This window comes from Callospermophilus lateralis, chromosome 6 (assembly GCF_048772815.1).
Source record: "Callospermophilus lateralis isolate mCalLat2 chromosome 6, mCalLat2.hap1, whole genome shotgun sequence".
In the NCBI taxonomy this organism is placed as follows: domain Eukaryota; kingdom Metazoa; phylum Chordata; class Mammalia; order Rodentia; family Sciuridae; genus Callospermophilus; species Callospermophilus lateralis.
Genome location: NC_135310.1, coordinates 644,674 through 668,251, shown reverse-complemented (window position 1 = coordinate 668,251; position 23,578 = coordinate 644,674).

Sequence of the window (23,578 nt, the reverse complement as noted above, 5' to 3'; positions counted from 1 at the left end):
GCAGAGTGCCCCCTTATAGGCAGAAAGGGTATGGGAATCCAGGGGCAGACCTACTGAGGCGCCTCGTAGAGTCTCACTGACCTGCTCCCGACCTCTCAGCCTCCTGAGGCAGTGACTGCCTTCCAGCCTCCCTGTCACCAGCCACGTTAGGGGTTTGGCTCATGTTGCTTCCTTGCTGGGCTCGTGCCTCTGACTGGTCTCAGTTCCTGCCTGTGGACAGGAATTCTCCTGGTGAGCTGCCCTTGGCTGGGGCTGCCATGTGGGCTCCATGTTCAGTGGTAGAGAACTGCATTGCTAACTGTTCCCCTTCAAGACGGGTGGGTGGGTGTCCTGGCTCTTCATGGAATCGTACCCACAAAGGGGTCATTTCAACAGCTACAGACTAGCAGTGACTTTTGAGGACTTCATTCCCCATATCTGAGGAAGTCTGGGTGTGAAAGAAGCTGAGCTTATGGCCCAGTGACTCGACCCAGCACACAGCAGACAAGTGTCACACATGCCAGGTTGGGTGCAATCTTAGTGCTGGACAGAGAGCTGACCAGCAATGGTCAGTTCCAGCTGGACACCATGAGATGGTGAAGTCATTGTTGGCTTGATGTCTGTGTGGAAGGGCTGGGTAGTGTGGTGGGACAGGGATCACAAATGTTCTCAGCATTTGCTGTCTCAGATATTCCCCGTCTTATGCAGCAGGTGGGAAGCGGGTGTGCCTGGGTGCTGTGGGTGGATACTTTAGCATGCACAGAGGGTCCCTCTCTGAAGGAGCTATGTGTGAGACAAGTCTTGATCTCTCATTCCGGTCTCGCCTCTTCTCTCCCTTTCTCAGCACCAGACCAAATCCCTCCAGATCGCGGTCGGAAGCCGTGGCAAGAAGACCACTGAGTGAACAGCCAACCTCCCGTGGCTGGGCTTTTACTCTGGGCTGATCTTTTCCAGCAAAGGGAATGACAGCACTACCCTTGAAGATGATACCACGGACATCAGAGGGCAGAAGCGCCTGGGCTTCATGGTGTGAACGAGGTAGAGGCGACTGCGTGCAGTTAGATGGGAAAAACAGAGAAACGGCACATTATGCAAATAAGTATTTTGAAATTTGTTGAAAACAGAAAATTATAATATGCAAATAACTGCTTTTATAAAAGATATTTGCGTTTGTGATAGAATGTCCACAGATTCAGGGTGTGGCAATGGTGAAAGCGAATCCAATAACATGCTGTGGATCCCAAGGCCCTGGGATAATGGGCTCCCTGTGGCTGGCAGCTAGTGTGTAGCTGGTACCATGGGCGTGCTTTCCACATTCGGGTCTCACTCTGTGCCCCTGATGACCTCATTAAGGCACCCTGCCCATGCAGCTGCCACCTTGGCCCCACAGTCAGTGTGGGGTGCCCCAAGGGCTCAGCATACCTTTTCTTTGCTTGAATGAACACTCGGCCTGGCTGGAGGCATAGCGGGCCTTGGACCACCTGCCCTACAGGGGCTTAGCACCCATGGGTGCCCCTGGGGACAAGGCTCAGGTCCCCTCTTTGCACACTGCCTCCAGCCCCGAGGAGGGGCTGATCTTCAGGATCTCCCTTGCGAGCTGCGTGCTCCTTTCTTGGCATAGCAGGCAGCTGCTGAAGCTGTGTCCTCTTAGTGGCTCCCAGGCTGTGCACTGGTGTGTACCTCAGACCTACTGGGGTGCCTCGTAGAGTCACCGCAAGCTTGAGGCTTGTCTGTCCCCAGTCTGCCTGTCCTCAGCCCTCTCTGGCCTTGCAGTGGACACAAACTCCCAGCCACTGCTTGGCTGAATAACCTCGCCATTCTGGGGGCCAGAGAGATCAGGGTGGATATTTTGGGAAGAAGAAGCCCCATTATTCACCACCCAAGCTAGAGACAGAGCCTTTGAGGCAGGAGGCTGGTGGATCCCACACAGTCGGGGGCAGTCCTTGAGAGAGCTCGCCGGGTGGGTATACTCTCAGCAGACGGGGCAGCTCTGGCTTGGGCATGCCTTCGGGCTGCAACTGATCACACACGTGGCTCTGGATCCAAACGGTTCTCCACTTCGCTCCTGGAAGCTACACGTGTCGGAGCCAAACACCAACCCTGGAAGCCTCACTTTTTTCTCATCTAAAAATGGAGCTCATAAATCTCTAAACCCTGAGGTTAAAGACAGTGCATGACTGGTGGGCAGCAACACCATCCTAGTACCAATGAGGACTCTCCTGAAGGCAATGAGGGCAAATCCTAGTGTGTGGGGCAAGGGGTCACGCTGGGCATCTTTTGTCACACTATATGAAAGAAAACTCTGGGCTCTTGTTAAAATAAAGACTTTCTCAGGCCTGAGCCTTTGTACCTGCACAAGCCCACAGGTGCAGTGCGGGCAGCGTACATCCTGGGCCAGGACCACTGGGGCGGTGGCCAGGCTGGCCACGTGGCAGCAGGTGTATGGGGCAGTAGAGGCTGCAGCAACGCAATCTTGAGTGGCTGCCCAGCTCTGCCTCAGGTACATGTCGAGCTCAGAGTAGATGGGACACTCAGAGGCGGCCTGTCCTTGTGTGTGTCCCTGTCTCAGGTACCCGTGGACCTAGGAATACGTGGACACCCAGAGGTGGCCTGTCCTTGTATGTGTCTGTCTCAGGTACCTATGGAGCTAGGAGTAGGTGGACACCCAGGGGTGGCCTGTCCTTGTATGTGTCTGTCTCAGGTACCTGTGGACCTAGGAGTAGGTGGACACCCAGGGGTGGCCTGTCCTTGTATGTGTCTGTCTCAGGTACCTGTGGACCTAGGAGTAGGTGGACACCCAGGGGTGGCCTGTCCTTGTGTGTGTCCCTGTCTCAGGTACCTGTGGAGCTAGGAGTAGGTGGACACCCAGGGGTGGCCTGTCCTTGTGTGTGTCTGTCTCAGGTACCTGTGGAGCTAGGAGTAGGTGGGACACCCAGGGGTGGCCTGTCCTTGTGTGTGTGTCTCAGGTACCTGTGGAGCTAGGAGTAGGTGGACACCCAGGGGTGGCCTGTCCTTGTGTGTGTCTGTCTCAGGTACCTGTGGAGCTAGGAGTAGGTGGACACCCAGGGGTGGCCTGTCCTTGTGTGTGTCTGTCTCAGGTACCTGTGGACCTAGGAGTAGGTGGACACCCAGGGGTGGCCTGTCCTTGTGTGTGTGTCTGTCTCAGGTACCTGTGGACCTAGGAGTAGGTGGACACCCAGGGGTGGCCTGTCCCTGTGTGTGTGTCTGTCTCAGGTACCTGTGGCCTAGGAGTAGGTGGACACCCAGGGGTGGCCTGTCCTTGTATGTGTCTGTCTCAGGTACCTGTGGACCTAGGAGTAGGTGGACACCCAGGGGTGGCCTGTCCTTCTGTGTGTGTCTGTCTCAGGTACCTGTGGACCTAGGAGTAGGTGGACACCCAGGGGTGGCCTGTCCCTGTGTGTGTGTCTGTCTCAGGTACCTGTGGACCTAGGAGTAGGTGGACACCCAGGGGTGGCCTGTCCTTGTATGTGTCTGTCTCAGGTACCTGTGGACCTAGGAATAGGTGGACACCCAGGGGTGGCCTGTCCCTGTGTGTGTGTCTGTCTCAGGTACCTGTGGACCTAGGAGTAGGTGGACACCCAGGGGTGGCCTGTCCCTGTGTGTGTGTCTGTCTCAGGTACCTGTGGACCTAGGAGTAGGTGGACACCCAGGGGTGGCCTGTCCTTGTGTGTGTGTCTGTCTCAGGTACGTGTGGACCTAGGAGTAGGTGGACACCCAGGGGTGGCCTGTCCCTGTGTGTGTGTCTGTCTCAGGTACCTGTGGACCTAGGAGTAGGTGGACACCCAGGGGTGGCCTGTCCTTGTATGTGTCTGTCTCAGGTACCTGTGGACCTAGGAGTAGGTGGACACCCAGGGGTGGCCTGTCCTTGTGTGTCCCTGTCTCAGGTACCTGTGGACCTAGGAGTAGGTGGACACCCAGGGGTGGCCTGTCCCTGTGTGTGTGTCTGTCTCAGGTACCTGTGGACCTAGGAATAGGTGGACACCCAGGGGTGGGCTGTCCTTGTGTGTCCCTGTCTCAGGTACCTGTGGAGCTAGGAGTAGGTGGACACCCAGGGGTGGGCTGTCCTTGTGTGTCCCTGTCTCAGGTACCTGTGGACCTAGGAGTAGGTGGACACCCAGGGGTGGCCTGTCCTTGTGTGTCCCTGTCTCAGGTACCTGTGGACCTAGGAGTAGGTGGACACCCAGGGGTGGCCTGTCCTTGTGTGTCTGTCTCAGGTACCTGTGGACCTAGGAGTAGGTGGACACCCAGGGGTGGCCTGTCCTTGTGTGTGTCTGTCTCAGGTACCTGTGGAGCTAGGAGTAGGTGGACACCCAGGGGTGGCCTGTCCTTGTGTGTCCCTGTCTCAGGTACCTGTGGAGCTAGGAGTAGGTGGACACCCAGGGGTGGGCTGTCCTTGTGTGTCCCTGTCTCAGGTACCTGTGGACCTAGGAGTAGGTGAACACCCAGGGGTGGCCTGTCCTTGTGTGTCCCTGTCTCAGGTACCTGTGGACCTAGGAGTAGGTGGACACCCAGGGGTGGCCTGTCCCTGTGTGTCTGTCTCAGGTACCTGTGGAGCTAGGAGTAGGTGGACACCCAGGGGTGGCCTGTCCCTGTGTGTGTGTCTGTCTCAGGTACCTGTGGACCTAGGAGTAGGTGGACACCCAGGGGTGGCCTGTCCTTGTATGTGTCTGTCTCAGGTACCTGTGGATCTAGGAGTAGGTGGACACCCAGGGGTGGCCTGTCCTTGTGTGTCCCTGTCTCAGGTACCTGTGGACCTAGGAGTAGGTGGACACCCAGGGGTGGCCTGTCCTTGTGTGTCCCTGTCTCAGGTACCTGTGGACCTAGGAGTAGGTGGACACCCAGGGGTGGGCTGTCCTTGTGTGTCCCTGTCTCAGGTACCTGTGGACCTAGGAGTAGGTGGACACCCAGGGGTGGGCTGTCCTTGTGTGTCCCTGTCTCAGGTACCTGTGGACCTAGGAGTAGGTGGACACCCAGGGGTGGCCTGTCCTTGTGTGTCCCTGTCTCAGGTACCTGTGGACCTAGGAGTAGGTGGACACCCAGGGGTGGCCTGTCCCTGTGTGTGTCTGTCTCAGGTACGTGTGGACCTAGGAGTAGGTGGACACCCAGGGGTGGCCTGTCCTTGTGTGTCTGTCTCAGGTACCTGTGGACCTAGGAGTAGGTGGACACCCAGGGGTGGCCTGTCCTTGTGTGTGTCTGTCTCAGGTACCTGTGGACCTAGGAGTAGGTGGACACCCAGGGGTGGCCTGTCCTTGTGTGTCCCTGTCTCAGGTACCTGTGGAGCTAGGAGTAGGTGGACACCCAGGGGTGGGCTGTCCTTGTGTGTCCCTGTCTCAGGTACCTGTGGACCTAGGAGTAGGTGGACACCCAGGGGTGGCCTGTCCTTGTGTGTCCCTGTCTCAGGTACCTGTGGACCTAGGAGTAGGTGGACACCCAGGGGTGGCCTGTCCCTGTGTGTCTGTCTCAGGTACCTGTGGAGCTAGGAGTAGGTGGACACCCAGGGGTGGCCTGTCCTTGTGTGTGTGTCTGTCTCAGGTACCTGTGGACCTAGGAGTAGGTGGACACCCAGGGGTGGCCTGTCCTTGTATGTGTCTGTCTCAGGTACCTGTGGACCTAGGAGTAGGTGGACACCCAGGGGTGGCCTGTCCTTGTGTGTGTCTGTCTCAGGTACCTGTGGACCTAGGAGTAGGTGGACACCCAGGGGTGGCCTGTCCTTGTATGTGTCTGTCTCAGGTACCTGTGGACCTAGGAGTAGGTGGACACCCAGGGGTGGCCTGTCCTTGTGTGTGTGTCTGTCTCAGGTACCTGTGGACCTAGGAGTAGGTGGACACCCAGGGGTGGCCTGTCCCTGTGTGTGTGTCTGTCTCAGGTACCTGTGGACCTAGGAGTAGATGGACACCCAGGGGTGGCCTGTCCCTGTGTGTGTGTCTGTCTCAGGTACCTGTGGACCTAGGAGTAGATGGACACCCAGGGGTGGCCTGTCCCTGTGTGTGTGTCTGTCTCAGGTACCTGTGGACCTAGGAGTAGATGGACACCCAGGGGTGGCCTGTCCCTGTGTGTGTGTCTGTCTCAGGTACCTGTGGACCTAGGAGTAGGTGGACACCCAGGGGTGGCCTGTCCCTGTGTGTCTGTCTCAGGTACCTGTGGACCTAGGAGTAGGTGGGCACCCAGGGGTGGCCTGTCCCCGTGTGTCTGTCTCAGGTACCTGTGGACCTAGGAGTAGATGGACACCCAGGGGTGGCCTGTCCCTGTGTGTCTGTCTCAGGTACCTGTGGACCTAGGAGTAGGTGGACACCCAGGGGTGGCCTGGCATTTGCTGGGAGTCTCCCACTTTCAGGATGTGGGGTGGTGGCAGCAGTGGGGCAGCTGAGGTGACAGGTTGGAGTCCCTGACTTCATCCAACTGCTGCATTAACCATGGCTCAGAGGGGCCAGCGCCCAGGGCCTTCTTGGAGAGCCGGCCTCTCTTCCAGGTCCCAGCAGTGTGTCTGGCACCTGCCCGGGCTGTGGTGTCACCCTGGAACTGGAGCAAAGGCCATGCCCTGTAAAAGGAGGGGAGGAAGAAGCCCGCTCTCGGACCCTGGGATGCGGGCAGGCCTCGACCCAGGAGGGAGCAGTGACCAGGAGAAGATGGTGCCAGCTTCTGTAGGCATGGCCGGAGGGAGGATCGTAGTTTTGGCAGGTTGACCAGCTGCACTCCAGCGCCCATTGCTCTTCAGGGAGAAGGCAGTTGGTGTCTTTGGGAAGGAGCGGAACTGGGGGTGTGAACAGGCCCTGGAGAGAGCGGACAGACACTGGCGTCAGGAGCCCTGCCCAGGGATTCCAGACGATGACCAGCAGTGGCTGCAGGGGACATGGGCTGGCCGGAAATGCCCTGTCCTCAGACCCACCTTGCGGAGCCCTGGGTCCTCCCCAGGTCCCCCTGTTTCAGGCCTTGCTGAGAACCAAAGCGTAATGTAGGCCTACAGGAAGCACGTAACGTCCTGCAGGGATGCTGAGGGTCCAAGTCTGGTGGCCACAGAGGGCTGGAGGGGAAGTCCCAGGGCGTGTCCAGCTCTCTTGAGGTGGGTGCCTGTGTGGGAGGCAGCGTGGGCCTATGGTCAGTGCCTGACCCTGGCTCTGGCTTCGGAATCTTTTACAACAGGATGTAGATAAGAGGCGGGTGAGATGACAGGAGCAGGGGTGGCTGGCCACAGCCTTTCCAAGGTGACCTGACCCGGCTTCCTCATCATCGAGGGGTGCCGCTGAGCCTGCAGCCATGCTCAGAACCCGCTTCCTGGCTTCCTGCCGAATGCCGAGCCACCGCCTTGCCTCACCCCTCTCCTGGGGCCAGCACCACTCTTCTTGAAACGTGAGCTTCATCGTATATTTCAAGGTCTGGAACACGATGTGATGGGACGTGCAGAGAAAGGTGGCTTCTGTGACGAGGCCGATCACGTCTCTCATCTCACCTGCCTTTTTTTTGAACGACAAGAGCTGACAAAACCTACGGATTCAACCAAGATCCCACGTGCAGTGCTTTGTTACCTTGTCTTCACGTTGTGTTAGATTGTGACTTGCTCACAGCTGCTGCATGGGTTGCACCCGTGCCCTTGATGACACAGTTCTGCTCCCAGTGTGTGTGAGCTCTTTTAAAATCACATGTCACACCTGAGTGAGTTGTGCAGCACTTCCTTTCACGGGCATTGACTCATGCATATCATCTTACGGGGAGGACGTGTTGCTTGTTTACATGCTGATCCCAGTCATCTGTGGTGCTTCAAGGACAGGAGGCAGCCCTTTGTACACATACCACACTCCCCCGTCCATCCATGTGGGTTTCCTGGGTTTGCGAGTAGTGCTGGATGAACATGGGCACGCATACTGATTTCGTCTTTGAGTATTTTCCCCCAAGAGGGAGTGCTGGGTATTGTTGCTTTTTTAATCTCTTCATCAACCTCCATACTATTTTCCCTAATGGCTGCACAGATCCACACTCCTAATCTGGGGTACTAGGAAGCACCCATTCTTGTGAAGTTAGTGTTGGTGGTCCGGGTGTTTTGGGGTCAGTTCCAAGGGCAAGGGCTGTGGTCCCTCAGCACACAGCCTGCTGCCCACACTGGACATGCTGTGTGTATGTCCGCCCTCCCTCCTGGAGCATCTCCAGTGGCCCACCCCCGCTCACATTTTACCTGCAGTAGTTCATCCCCATAGTCCTGTGATTTCAGAACCTTGTGCATCTTCTTGGGATCCCAAGATGCAGTGTGGCACAGGCCCAGAGAAGACCAAAGGCACCCCTAGCCCAGCTAGTGTGGTGGCCAGCATGGGGTTTCCTGGCCAGGACAAAAGTCACCGGCCTTGTGTAAATGGCTCTGGGCCAGGTGGTGCCATTGAGACCACAGCACCCTGCTGTGGGACGGGGCACGTGGGACGGGGCCACGTCTCTGGCATTTCATGCCATGGCCTTTGGCAACCCCCTCTTGTGCCAGGAGAGGATGGTGTGGTTTGTTCTCTGTGGTCTGCCACACTGTTGCACCCCTGTGTACTGACTGCAGTCACAGCCCTGGGCAGAGCTGATTCCTGAAGGAACGAGACGGACATGGACATGCAGTTGGTCCCCTGAGACCAACTGCAGCAACACTGGCCTTTTTGAATGCAGTGTGCTCACAGCCACAGGGGAAACGGCGGGGGAGTGACTGTCCCTCACCTCAGGACCCGGCACCCAAGGATGTGCCCTCTCCTAGGTGTTCTGGCAAGGTCTGCTCGTGTGCCTCCAGCCTGCTGTGAGCCCCACAGCCTTCGCTCATGCTCCTGGGCCCAGGAAGGCGGCTACCTCCCTTCCCTGAAGCTGAGATCCATTAGCATATACGCGAGGTGACATGGCTGGACCAGAATGTTGCCTTGCAGGACAGATGTCAGTCACTCTGGCCAGCTGACAAGGCAGGAAGGAGCTTGGTTCCCAAAATCACTTTGCCAAGCCCCACATGAGGGCATGCAGCTTTCCAGAGCTTGTAGGCTAGAATTAAGTGTGCTGCCTTTCCAGGTGTGGCCGCTGGCTCATGCCCGGCCACTGCCCAAGCCCTCCCTCTGTACCACCAGACAACATAGAAGACCAGTGGGTCCTCATGTTTGTGAGACCCTCATTTATGAATCCACCCACCTGATAAGCTTTATTTGTGACCCTGGAATCCGCGCTTCTGGTGGTTGGAGGCTGCCGGGGACACTGCGGAGCTGTGAGTTTGGAACCTCCATGTGTTCATCTGGAGGAGGTAGAAGCAGGCACTGCCTGTCTCTGGTTTCATTCTGAAAACAAACAATCCTGCTGTGGTGCCCTCAGTGCCGCACCTGTGTGGTTCCTGTTGCACACCGGGCTGTTGAAGTGGCCTGAACACAGCATGAAGCACTGGCCAGTCCCCAAGCCAGGGCCTTACAGATAGCCACACGTAGGGAAGCCGCTCTCCGCTGCAGGGACCCCAGACTGGACCTCGGACTGGACCCCACTCCCCTTGAGAGTTCTTGAGCAGGGCCCCGGTTCCCTGAGGGCTGGCGCTGCTCCCTCTCCTGTGCTTGAGCTTCCGTCACCACCTGGACGCTGGGGGCCAGTGGGCAGGCGTGGGAGACAGCCCCACGAGCACAGGCAGCTGAGATTGGGCGCTGGGCTTCTCTGGTTGGGTCTCTTCCTCTCCTGGCTGGAGCCTCAGCGTGCTTGCCTCCTGGCAGTTCATGTGGCCCACCACATCCATGGTGGGACTTGGGCTGAGGCAAGGACACAGACCTCCCAGAGCCGGGGCTGGGTGCTCAGCTCAGTCCTGCACATTATTCTCCATGCCACCTGCAAGGCCTCAAGGAAGGCAGGGCTGATCTGGAGTTGGGCAGAGGCTGGGCTGCTGGAGACAGCTGTGTGAGGAGGCCAGAGAACTGGCCAGAGGACTCTGCTCTCACGGGCATGGACTCATGCATATCATCTTACGGGGGGCCGTGTTGCTTCAGCTGACTGAGCTGAAGCAGGAGGGAGGTCAAGATCAGCCACCAGATGGACTTGAGAGGAGATGAGCCTACAAGCGGCCCCTGCCAGCCTGCCTGCTGGTGTCCACACCCTGTGGTGGTCAGGTTGGCCTGCGGGGCTGTTGGCATGTGGCAGAGGGACGGCGTGTGTTCTGAGGCTGGCCATGGGACAACCTGCTTTGCACTCACTGTGGCTCTTTGATCACTTGCCGCAGGAGGCCAAGTGCTGTGTTTGGAGACTCAGGCACCCCGGGGAGAGTGTGAGGCACAAGGTCTTCTTGGTTCTGGTGTGGCCCTCACCCTGCGCAGGCCCTCCGTCTCTCAGCCTCGTAAGGTGCCCGAGGCAGCACCATTTGGCAAAGCAGCTCCCAGGCTCTTGATATTCAGAAATTGGTGAGATAGACAGTGAGTGTTGCTTGAATCGCGAGCCCGGGGACCTGGCTGTGCAGCCCAGATCACTAGCACCGCCTCCCTCAGCCAGAGCAGAATCCTAAGCCGTGGACCTGTGGAGCTGCTTGGGCTGTCTGTCCTGGGGTGAAGACCCCTGGGGTGCAGCACCATGCCAGTAGCAAGTAGCTGGGGTGGTCTCCCTGGAGCCTGCCCCGGGCCTCTTACCTGAACCATGTCCATGACGAAGGGAAGCAGCTGGCTGGTCTCATTACAGGCAGCTGCTCAGCAGGCACATTTGCAGGGCTCTCCTCCGTAGCTGCAGCTCTTAAGCACTTGCCAGATTCTCCAGTTTCTGAGTTCTGAGCAACCAGAGTGCAGAGGAGGCCACCCCGGGTGTAAGGACCCTGAATGCGGCTCGGAGGTGCACGCCCTGCTCACCTCCCTTCACTCTTTCCGGAGTTTCTCTTCACTTTTAGACCCCTCGCGGATGGGTCCTGGATCTGCAAGGTGTAGATGTAACAGTGGCCGGCTGTGCTGTGCGATATGGTGGCATGAGCCACATGGGGCTGCTCAGAGCCAATTGATTAAAACGGAGTAAAGTGTAAGAGGCAGGTGCTCAGCTGCTCCAGCCACCATGCTGCATAGTGCAACGAGGAGGCACCTCATGGCAGCAGAAGGCAGCCATCAGAGAGGGCCGGACACGTCAGTGTGGCGAGTCTCCTGAATCACACCTCCTGTGAGACTGATGCTCGCCATGGCTCTTGGTGGACCTGCCTCCTCACCTCGCCCTTCACGAGAAGCCCTTCTCGGAAACCACGGCGGTCCTGAGCTCCGGTCTGCATTCAGCAACTGGGTTTCTCTTTGGACGGCACTCTGCCCTGCCTCTGCACGGTGGCAATGAACTCTGGGGTCTGGCTGGATGCTTCGGGGGCTGGTGCTGAGGACCTTGCAGGATGAGGACGCTGCCTCCAGGACAGCCTGTTCTCTTGGCCACGACAGGTCCCCAATGTCCTTCTGTCACATGGAATGTGTCTCTCAATCGGCAGCAAGCCACACTCCAAAGCCACAGGCTGCAAGCGCTACGCATTCAGCAGCTGCCACTCTGTTCCCCACAGCCGGTCAGACGGCGCCTGCTGACCCAGGCGGGAGAAGCTCAGCTGAGTGCATCCGAGCACCGTGCCCTGGAGCACACGTGTCCATCTGGCCTTGCACCCTCCATGTCAGCTTCTCCTTTTTCCCTCCACTCTTCTTTTTATTTGCGCCCCCTGGCTCAATACGGCCCCGCCTTCCCTGAGTGTTGTCCCTCATGGCCACCTTGAGCCCTGGCTCTTGGGTTCAAGGTCAAGAGCATGGTGGCTCCCTTCAGGAGTGCAGAGATACTAGTTCCCCACTTGCCCACTTGCCTGGACCCCTCCCAGGTCTGCACTCTCTGCATTTAGGGCCAGACAGAAAGGTTGCCTGAGGGGCTGCTGCCTGTGGGTGCTGGCCATGGGCACTGTGGCCAGGGGCATTGCCTGAGCCCTTGAACGGGCATCTTCCCAGAGAAGGGAGAAGCTGAGAACATAGAGCGGTTGGGCGTAAAGCTGCGTGGGGCTCACTGGCAGCCGCAGCAAGCCCCATCTTTTCAAGCCCTCACCTTAGAGTGGAAGGGACGTGGTGAACTCCTTTGTCAAGTTCAAGTCAGCCATGGTCTGCTGCTCGTGCTTCATCTTGACCCCCATATCTTCAGCAAATCCTAAGCAATCATGCACCATTTCTCCCGATGTTCCTCATGGAGTTCTTTTTGCACCAGCACCATGCCATGACCCCAGCTAGCAGTAGCAATTGCCTGCCGTCGTCTGAACGTGCATACCACACCCCTGTTGGCCTATGGGATTCCACCATGGAGGTCAGATCTGACACATCCATGCTGCTTTGGTGATGTTTCCTGGAGTCCTATGCTGTCCCACCTCCTCAAACATGCTGAAGAAACTGTACAAGTACCAGCCGGAGCTCAGGAGGCATGCAGGGAACAGCACACGGGCTGAAGCCCTCCCCAGACCCTGCAACAGGGAAGGGAGGCTGCGTGCTTCTCCTCCTCCAGAGTTTGCAATATCAAAACCACTGAAGTTGGGTTCTGTCCCAGCTCCCCTTTCCATGGAGAAGACCTGGGATCCGATGCAAATGGAGATTTAGCTTCTGGGCAACACCCACGAGAGCAGAGTGAGAAAGGAACTCTGAGAGTTCCCAGGCTCTGTGAGTTAAGTTCTCAGAACATCTGTATTAGAGAAACCTGTGCCTGAAAAGATAAAATCTTATGGGAAACATAAGGGCACAAAGGTTGGGCATACACCAAAGAAAGTCATTGGAGATTTTGAAAATGCTTGGTGCAGTAAAGCAATAAAGTATCTGTAGATTTCCTGTTGATGCTAAAACAAATCACCCCAAACTTAGTGGCTCAGACCAACACACGTGTCATCTTACAGTTCTGGAGGTCAGGAGTCCAAAGTCACTGAGCTGAAATCAGAGTGCCGAGAGCTGGCTCCCCAGGACTCCAGGGAGAACCCCGTCCCAGCGCCCTGTGCTCGGCAGTCCCTCTGTCCTCAAAGTGCTATCTCCAGCCTCCTGCGCCTGGCCACCCGACCTTCTCCCTGACCTCACCTCCACGCCACTTTCCCACCTCGAGGTCCTTCACTCCCTCTGTGCAGCCCTTTACCATTTGGGGCACAGACTGACAGGTTTGGGAGTGTGGAGGGGCTCCTAAGGCACATTTAGCTGACAGCAGTCATCGTGACCTCTACATCCGAGCGAGAAAGGTCCTCACCTTGGTCATTTCTGCTCGCTCCTGTTGAGACAGTTTGAATGCCCACTGCAGTCAGGTGAGCTAGAGTGCTCCCGTAGCTTCTCCTCTGGCAACAGGCTCTGGGGTTGGGGTCCTGGGCTCCACGTGCTGTGGAGAGAGCTCCCGGGTCTTTGTGTAAGTAAGTGTCAGCACACTGAGGCAAGGCAGTGGTGGGCCAGCTCTCCCTTCCTGTGACCATGCCTTGCCCCTGCAGAAAGGGGTGGTAGTGGGGACAGCATAACCCCACTCCTGCAGAGTTCAGTCCCCTGGCTCCGCCTCCTTCTTGATTTCCTCTCTACCAACCCCAGGATCCTCTCTGTCTCTTCTTATTCCACCGAAGCTCCAGACTCCAGCACTCCACTGAAGCTCTACAGATAGGAGAGAGGCTTGGCGGAAAGCCTGTGTGTCCCCAGTGCCCTCAAGTGTGGCAGACTCTCAGTGACTCCTGAACCACAGCCTCTGGGCCTCCGAACCTCATCACTGTCTGTGTGGACTCCACAGAGCCTCCTGCTCCTGGTGGGTGCCCATGCAGGCGAGAGCCTCCCGGTACTGGGGCCCATAGGAGGGCAGCTTGCTCTACCGGTTTGGATGTCGCGGAGTCCATGACAGGCCAGTAGTGCACCAGAGCTGCTTTGTGAATGCAGGTCGGTGTGTGTGCATTTAGAAGTATGTCGAGCATATGTACAAGCATCTGTGTGCATCTGTGTGCCTGTGTGCGATGTGCATATGTGTATGTGTATGTGCCCTGGAGAGTGCACAACTCGTGGCAGCTTTGGGACAGTCTGTAACCTGGGCTTCCTGATACCAAGTGGCTGTTGTCCCAGGTCCCTGCTCGATGTGACTGGCTCCCCTGCCTCCTTCCCACTTCCAGGACTCCTAGCTACAAGGTGCTACAAGGTGCTCGGTGCTGAGGGACTCCCCAGCCCTCTGTCAGGTGCTCAGTGGCAGGGATCTTGCAGACCCTCCCTGAGGAGCTCGGTGCCGGCATCCCATGTGGTTTGGGTCACTTTCGTGGCTAATCAAATTGGCCCACTACCTCCTCTGATGAGGTAAATGAGCAAGTGCCTTGCTGGGGATTCACGTATTTCCATGAATCGCTTTTAGAATAACAAGTTTTGCCTATTCTATTCTGACCTTAAGGAATGAATGATCACGTTGAAGGCGTTAGTTACATTGACGTTTCTGGCTGTTTGGAGGGTGCCCACCCCTGGCCTGGCAGGGCCTCCTGGTGCCCTTCAGTCGTGGGAAGCACACTTTGTTCTGTGCACATCCGGATGGCAGGCCAGAGTACTCAGCCTCCCAGAGGTACATCTTGTTGAGAATTCTTTCTGGCTGACAGCACGTCACCTGTGGTCACCATGGCTGTCTGTTATGTCTACTTGGAATCACTGGAGCAGGCACTGTGGCAGACGCTTCTCCCCTGGTCCTGGGACCTCCTGCTGTCTCTGGGAGCATCACGTCCCAGCTCCTATAGGGAAGCTCTGCAGGGTGCCCGGAAGGCCTGTGGGCGTCCCTCCAGCACCCGTGACACATGTGTGACATGACCTGAGCCCTGCTCCTTGAGTTGCTGACCACACCAGGTGGCGCCTCAGTGGGCCCCGTCCCTTGAGGGTGGTGGTGTCTTCTGGGGGCTGGCTATAAGAAGCAGGCAGCCCCCCATCTTCCCACCGTGCCTTCCAGCTGTGAGCGCGGGTCGTGGGTCTTTATGTTGGGAGAAGCACGTGCTCAAGGTTTATTAAAAGTCTTTTTACACAGAAAGGAAGAAGTAGCTGCTGACTTTATAGATGAGTAAATATTGTAAGGAAAAACCTCCTAAGCTGAATTTCTAGGTTATAGTTGTTTTGATGTTTGCTGATAAAAAAGATGTGACCCAGCAGATCCTAGAATATATACCTTTCTAAGTCCCTGCAAGACCATTTCACTTTTTTTTGTTTTTAAAGGTGGGTTTCCCATGTTTAGTTTTCAATGACTGCTGCCTGTCAGACTGCATAGTCCACTTCTATCTCACATGCAATACCCCATTAAGAGCCCAGCAACTCTCAAAGTCACAGGTAGGAGCTCTGGAACTGAGGCTCCCTGTGGTCAGGGGCCAGCAGGACTGAACTCGGGGAGCTGTGAGGGCTCTGTGGAGGGGCGTGGAGACTGTGGGAGCCCAGGCTCTGGGGGTGGCAAAAGCCTCAAGCAAACAAAACGAGGTCTGGGGACAGTGGCCTCAGAGGCCTCTTGCAAGTTTGGAACAAGGTGGATGGTGAGGAGGTCTGTGACCTCACTGACCTGGCATTTAGGACCGGAGGTCACTTCAGTCAAGGACTGGAGCTGCTCCACCTAGGTGGGGTGGCGCTGTGAGAGCCTCAGTGGTGCTTTGCAATTCTCGGACACTGGGAATGTTGGAGATGGTAGCTTCGAATGCTGGTTGAGGACTGGGTCTGGGTTTGGCCTTTGGATGTCCTCTGGTCACCAGAGTGTGGCAGCATGTTGGAGGAGTATGCTCGGTTCAGCCTCTGCTTGCAGGCACTGTCCAGGACCACTCCCTCTGGGCTCTTCTTTGGGCCATGGATGTCAGCGGGAGGCACGGGACAGCAAGCCCTGGGGTGAGTGTCTTCATGGGGCTGGTGAGGGCCCAGGACCAACTCCTCATGGGAGGTTCTTGGCCTGCCCTGGGATCCAACTGCAGGCAGGGACTCACCTGCATTGGGCGCTCCACCCTGCCCATCCTGCCCTGGCCCTCAGGCTTGGGGAGACTGACGGGGAGGTAATCAGCTCAGAGGGTGGGAAGGAATGGTATTGGGCATGTGTCATCTTCACACCGAGATCTCCCAGAGGGGACTGAGCACTGGAAGTCCTCTTCCATGTGTCCTGAGGGCAGCAGAGGTCCTTGTCTGAGCCAGGAGGGTTGCCTGGTGGGATAGGTGTGTGGGTTGGGGTGGGCAGGGCCTGGCTACTCCATGTCCTAAGAGAGGCGCCTCGGGCAGGCCCCATTCCTCCTCTCTTGGGTGTCTGGGAACTGTCACCAGGAGGCAGGTGCTGGCTCCCTGCAGTGCAGTTGGAGGAGCTGAGGAACACAGCCCTCAACACAGACCCGGATGGACGCCTGTGCTAGTAGTGCCCACTATGGAGCTTGGCTATGTGCCTCCTGGCCCAGTCCCTGCCCAGTGCCCTGGGAGCAGTCAGTTATTATCACTTTCATGTCACAGGGAAGAAGCTGGCTGTGGGTTGGGGCACCTCCTTCCCACAGGCGGCAGGCCTCATGCCCTGGCTGGCTTTGTGCTTGTCCTTCTTGGTCCAGAACTGCAGAGAGGACTGCTATAACAGGCTGGGGCTGGGCTGCCCAGAAAGCCAGGGCGCACCTCCTCACTCTCCCCATTTCTCCAGCCCCCTCCCAGCCCAGAGCAGGCAGAAGTGTGTCTCCGGGTTGGGCTGCTGGCTCAGACCAGCTGATGCTGGAGCCCGGAGCGGCCCCTCTGGTTCTTCTTGCTGTTCTTTGCAGGACATGGTCTGAGTGGAGGACTCTTCGTGAGCCTTGCTTTCTGCAGTGCAGCCTCCTCCTCTGTGCAGAATGTATGTGCGCCTCTCCCAGGGGCCAGGCTGGAGTGTGTGCATCGTGTGGCTGCACTGGGCTGGTGTGCCCCCCTGGTCCAGGGACCTTTCCCATGACCCACAGCTTCCTCAGTGGGCCACTCGCTGCTGTCTGGGGTGGGGGCGTCGCCAGCAGGGCTCCTGCCCCTCCCCACTGTGCTCCGGGGCTGATGGATTGTCTGTTGCCCCGAAAGGCATTCTTCTCTCCCTGTAGCTGCCGAAGAAGGGGGGCAAGGGAGAGGAAAAGGAATAAAGGAGGCTGAACAGCTCCCATCTGTTGTGGCTCTGTGTGAGGGATCCAATGCTTGCATTCACCCAGCCCTCTCGTCTATGGGCTTCCAGGAGTTTTATTACCTTGTTAACCCCCAGAGTCCCCAGAGCACAGGCCAAACTCAGTGAGCCAGTTTGGGGCGGCTGCCAGGAGGGCCCTGACTATCGCAGACTGGGACTTCCAGCCCTCCAGCCCTGCTCTGCACACGTCTGGGCCTCCCCTCACGGCCACCTGGATTGGACCAAGGCTCCCCACTGCATGGGCAGCAGCAGAGTTCCCACCTTTCTCCCTGCCTGGCCTTCCTCCTCTGGTCACCGACTCATCGTCTCAGTCTTGGCTGTGTGCTTGCCCCTCGGCCTGACACCCTGTGGCCCTGGGTGCCCCTCTTCAGGGTCTTGTGATTGTGGGGCGTCTCATGCAGGCCACAGGTTTGGGTGCTGGTGGTCGGTTCTGAGTGGCTTCCCTGGCCCCTGATCACTCAGTTCCTCATCCGTGCACAGAAGCAGTGACCACGTTGGTGGGCAGCAGAGTGCACAGCGCCAACCAGGGCTCAGCAGGCTACTGAGGCACTGCCACCATGGGAGGTGGCCGAAGTGGGAGCTCTCCTGAGCCAACTCCTGTCACAGCTCCCAGGCGGCCACCCGGGGCTTAGGGAGCCAGTGTGCCTGTTCTGCCATCCTTCCCCTCCACGGTGGCCCCAGAGTCTTGTGCCGCAGACAAGGGGGCTCAGGACAAAGGAGCCCTTGAGGGCAGTCTCAGGAGACCTTGCACATCAGAAACGCGCCTTTAGACAGCAGGTGGCCCAGGTCACCTCCACTGTGCCCAGCAGGGAGCCAGGAGAGCCTCGAGCTGCTGCCTCCACCGCGTAGCAGCTGAAGGAGCGCCGAGCCTTCTCCCACAGCCCTCCAGGGCTGCCTGGGGGCACAGGGCCTTCCTACAGTGGGCATGCTCTTAGAGTGTGGGAGGATGAGGAAGGCATCAGCTCCTCCTCTGTGGCCAGCAACTTGTCCAGCAGTGGACAGCAGACTTCCAATGCATCTTTCACTGTGCCGTGTTGTGGCACTGAGTCAGCCAGAGTCTGACTCCAGATAACATGAGGAATCACCCTACAGTGTCAGAACCCTCTTTTCTGACCAGGAGCATCCCATCTGCACGGTCTTCCCTTAGACCAGTTTGGAAATGTGATCTGGTGGGACTTCCAAGGTCAGCATTAAGATTATTGTGTGGTGCCCGCTTGGTTAATTAACAACGACTGATACGTTTCAGAACGTGCACTGCAGACTAAGCACCCTGGAGGAGGAGCAGTTCTGAGGACAGGTCCACCGTTTACCAGCATCCCAAAAGGCCACATTGAGCACCCGAGATCTTGCTTCAGAAACCTCCCCTGCATTTGGCCCCCCTTGGCCAGTCATCACATTGCATCTTGCAAATAGGTCCTGCAAGTCTCTCCATGTGCAGACCTGGAAGGGAGCAGGGGGCTGGACCAAAGGCACCATTGATGCAGCAGGTTTCCACAGCCTGGAGCTGGCCAACCACTTTCCCTGGGAGTGCCTGAGCCCCTTTGGGTCCTAGGGGTGTGTGGCGGGGGTATGGGACCTGCCCTGTGGCAGCCTCTTAGGGTGGCTCTGTGTCTCTGTGAGCTCTGAGGAAGGGCAGGTGATTCTGAGTGTTGAGAGCCCCAGCATCCTGTTTGAGAGCATGTGGGTCTCAGGCAGCTGCGAGCAGTAGACCAGCCACGCCTGAGCACAGCCATGGCTGGGCAGCCCGAAGCCTGGCCCAGGAAGAGCCATCCCACAGCCGCCCCAGGTCAGCAGGCTCCCAGCCAGCCTCCAGGAGGGCAGCAGCACACTGAGTGGGAAGTGTTTGCTGGGCTGGGAGCAGAGCACCAACCTGGCATGTTGGAGACCCCGGGTTCCATGGCTCGCACACATGCACACACAAAGTCTGTCCCACATGCCAGCCCCAGGGGACAAGGACCAGAGCTATGTGCCGAGGCATGGGCTGAGTCAGTGGCAGGGGAAACCAGAGTCGGGGGAAATCCCAGCGGTTTCTTCTTTCCATTCAGAACCCTGACGAGGAGGCTTACTCTCCACTCTGGCTGCGGTGGCCACTGCTGTAGGCCCCGGGGCTTTTTCTTCTCAACACCAGCACCGTGTGGCCAGAGAAGGACTGTTGATGCTTCCGTAAGCTCTTCCGCTTATCCTTGGGTAAACATCAGCCCCGCGTTGTTACACATATTATATATTGCCACGCTGCTTCACACACGTTCTCACAGACACATGGACACTTCACTCCATTTGCCTCATGTCTGAGTTTTAAATATTAAACAAAGGGAATACAATGTTATGGGAAAAGCAGCTTGAAATCTAGATACGTTGGCCAGAGAAAATGATTTTGTCTCTTTCTGTTTAACTTCTTCCTTCCATTTTTAGCAGGCGCACTCCCCCCTCCCCCCCGCGCGTGCACACACACACACACACACACACACAGCAACACCAGCCCTAACTCCTTTTGGTCTGAGCTTTTGTGTGTGGTACACTGTGGTCCTGCGTCTCTGTGGGCTGTCCCTTTCTTAGCCGGGAGGTGAATGCGGCCACACAGCTGTTTTTCTAGCCTGTCACTAATCCAGGGGCCAATGCCAGCCTTGGCCAATCTGGCCAGTCTGAAAGGGTGAGTTCTGCAGAGAGTTCCAGAATACTGGGTGGAGCCCCAGGACCTGGCCGTGGTCTGGGTGCCTACTGTACTGTGTGTGGTGTGTTTGCAGCTGTGCTCCCTGACCTGCACTGCTCTGATGGCAAGGGCAGGCCAGGCGGGCCTTGGCCAGCGTGCTGTGACCCAGCTGGGCTGGTGGCTGTCTGAGCCCCCTCGATGGCAAGGGCTGGCCTGCATGGCCTTCCCCTCCTTCTGCCCCACCCAAGCCCCCTCTTCCATGCAGGCGGGCCCCACCCCTGGGTGAGATCCGAGGTTACCTGTTCCCTGTCTTTGCTTAGCACAGGGCAGACTTACTCCTCACCCTGCTCCAGGACAGTACAGCACTTCCACTGGCCTGGGCTGCATGGACACACACACCTGTGATGCACACTCACATGTGCACACACCCAGCAACACACACACACACACTCATACACGTATCACACACACACACAAGTGTACATGTTCACACATGTAGGCTCCCAAGCATGCATGCTCACTCACACATACCCCCATGCACATTCTGCAGGTCCATGTGCATATGCACACACATTCATGTGTTGACAATTCACAGCTGAACACAGGCTAACATATGTGCACATTTGCATGTTTGGGGGCTGGCCTGGAGGGAGTGGCGGGCAGAGCCCTGGCTGTCCTGTGTGCCTGGTGCCTAGTGGACCGACCTCAGGGGGCGAGTGCTGGTGGTGTGTCACGGCAGCCACCTGGTGCTGCAGGTTGTTTCCTGAGGGAAGTGCCGGGCTACTCACACTGCTTGTGTGAGCTTCCATCAGTAGGAAGGTGGGGAAGGGTGGCCTGTCCAGGAGAAGCTCCTGGGCCAGAGGGGACCAAACAGGACTGGATCCCAGGGCCCAGGCCCTCAGCCCTGGGCAGGTTGCATGTCTGTCCAAGTTGGGTTGACTTTCCTGAGCCAACTGCTGAATGGCGAGCACCTGGGAAGGAAGCCCAAGGGGTGTGAGGGCCACCTCTAGGCAGGAGAGGCGCCAGGTGTTGGCTGGCAAGGCAGCAGGATGCAGAGGTGGCCTGGTCTGCTGGTGCCTGTGCTCCCCTGGTTTCTACCTGAAGGAGTGTCCCCTGGCCTCTGTGTCACCAGGTGAAGTCACAGCCACAGGCACCTCATGAGCTCGCCTGCGATTTTGGCCTCTGTGCCTCTTGGCAAAGCGCCTCCCAGATGTTCCAGCAGTGAGGACCACCTACAGAAGGTAGCAGGCATTTCTTAAGTGCCTACTGTGTGCATGCAGACAAAAGACATCTTCTAAAGAAGGGTTGCATGTCCCACCAAAGAAGTCTCTCAGCAGTGCCCTTGAGTTAGTCAGGGAGACAGGGAGACAGAGCCAGGAAGGCAGACAGACGGGCAGGCCAAGAGACTCGATGGGCAGGCAGATGGTATCCGGATAAAGAGATGATGGATAAAAACCAGGGAGATGATAGATGATAAGGAGATGATACAGAGAAGATAGATATACAAATGGTAGTTGATAAATGGATGGTAGGTGGTAGCTGAGAGCTAGGCAGCTAGATGATAGATGGCTAGGCAGACGGATCAGGGAGGTGAGAGATGACAGGTAGATGAGAGGGGATGAGTGGTAGACCTAGGGACGGGTAGACAGGCGGCAGACACTTGTCCTGAGGAGCTGGTTCATGAGATGGTGCTGCCCAAGCCTGAGCTCTGTGGCCTTTGCAGTTTGGGGACATCTTTCAGAGCTGCTCCTCACTAGACGTAGCCCAGTGTCCAGTCCCTGACATCCCCAATGTCCTCCACTCGAGGGCCACAGCTCTCTCACTTGCTGCTGTCTGGGCCTGGTCCCCTGGCTCCTTGCACATCCCAGGCCAACTGTGTCCCCAGAAGGCACTGAGGTCCGGATGCAAGGGGAGATGCTCCGCCCCTCCTCCCAGGGAGGCGCACGCCAGGAGCACCCCCCGGATCCCGCAGGACGCAGCTCAGCTAGGCCTGAGGAAACTCTGGCTTGTCTTCTGTTGGCCAGTTTTCCGTTGTTGTCTTGACGTAACCAGGACTGGGTGCTCATGGAGAAGTGAGGTTGACTTAGCTCACTGTTTTGGAAGCTGAGAGTCCAAAGAGCGTGGCACCAGCCCTGGCAAGGCCCTGGCTGCAGTGTCTCATGGCAGATGGCACCATGGCGGGGGCAAGTGTGGGAGCCAGCAGTCACTTATTCCAGACAGGAAGTCAGAAGAGGGGAGTGGCCAGGCTTTCTCTGTTACAGTAGCCCTTGCAAGGACTCAGGGGTCCCCAGAGAACTATGCAGCTGCCTTCGGGGCAGCACCCCTGTGGCCTAGTCATTCCCGCCAGGCTCCCCCTCTTACAGGCTGCTCCCCCCAGGTCTGCCTCACTGGCCATGCCTCCAACCCACAAAACCTGGGAGCCGGCCACCCCCAGGGGCCAGGTCTCCTCAACGCTCCCACCCACTGTAGGTGGTGGCCACAGGACCTGCCGACCCCTTTCCTGGTGTCTGCTGGCTGCTCTGGGTCCCAGCTGTGGGCCAACACGTGGAGTGAGGAGCAGAGCCCTCCCAGGCCTGCGGCCCGGCTGGGGAGTGTTCTGTGTGCAGACAGGGTTTCTGAGGCTGGAAATGCCCCAGACCACGCTGCGTCAGGCTGGTGGCTGCTGCGCTGGCCTGAGCTCAACTGGCCAACCTGCACTTGCTCCAGCGGCTGGCACTGCGACTACGGGAAAGCCCAAGGGCCTCACGGCTGCCTTCCCAGGGCTGGGCCTCCCGTTCGGGGCTGGGTTCTCTCCAGGAGCTGACGTTCCTGCCCGCAAAGTGACCTGAGGGCTCTTTCCAGACACTCTCTGGAGGAGGCGTGGTGGCACAATCCCGTCCCCCGCAGCCGGCGCCCAGTGCAGCCTGGCCTGGCCCGTGCGGTGCACCGGGATGGGCTGTGGTTCCAGCTGACTCGTTTTCCTTTCAAGATTTTTTCTCTTTGTATTTAAGAGGTCTAAAACCCATCTTGAACTCCCCTCTTGGCTAAGGAAGCACTCACCTCATAAGGGGAGTGTTGACACCATCTCCGTGTGGCCTCAGAGGGCAGGGCAGTAAAGGGAAACTTTAGATGATTTCCATCCTTAATTGAAACCTCAGTTGAGGCATTTACCTGTCCTCTTTTCTCCTCTCTGTCTGTCCCACACAGCACCCCAGGCGTGGACACTATCTAGGAGTTATGTGGTTGAAGTCCAGTACTACAGCATGTGGCCTTGCCTGGGCATCCTGCTATGTCCTGCCTGCTCTGCTGAAGTAGTGCGCTCCATCCTCGGCACAATCTAGGAAGAAGGCGGCTGTGATTCCCATTTTACAAATGGGGAAGCTGAGACACTGGGAGGCCAAGTCACCTTTCCAGGCCACCTTGGGGCAGTGCCCTGGCCAGGCCACTGTGCAAGGACGGCTCCCTGTGGCCTTGTGGCTGTGTGTGTTCACTCCTCGGATCTGTGCTTTCTGTAGTCGGAATTAGCAACAGTCCCGCGTGGGTGGGGTTTCCACAGGAACCCCGCCTGCGGCCGGGCCAGCACCTTACTGGCCACCCTGAAAGATGACTCGCTTCCTTTCCCGGGAGAATGAGAACTATTCCTTCTTGGTCAGAGAGAGACTTTTGGTGGTCTTAATTTTTAGAGCTTGAAAAATCGCCAACAGGAGGAGGTGCTCCAGGAGGGGCCTTGGTCCCACGCAGAGACCCGTGCAGAGGGGGGCAAGGTGGGGGCATCCAGGCGGCTCCTCGCCTCCTTCTCCTGGAGGCGAAGCTCAGACTTTGCCTGTTCCCTGATGTGTAGGCACCGAGCAGCGCGCAGAGAGTCTGCTGCACCTGCCGCTGCTGCACCCC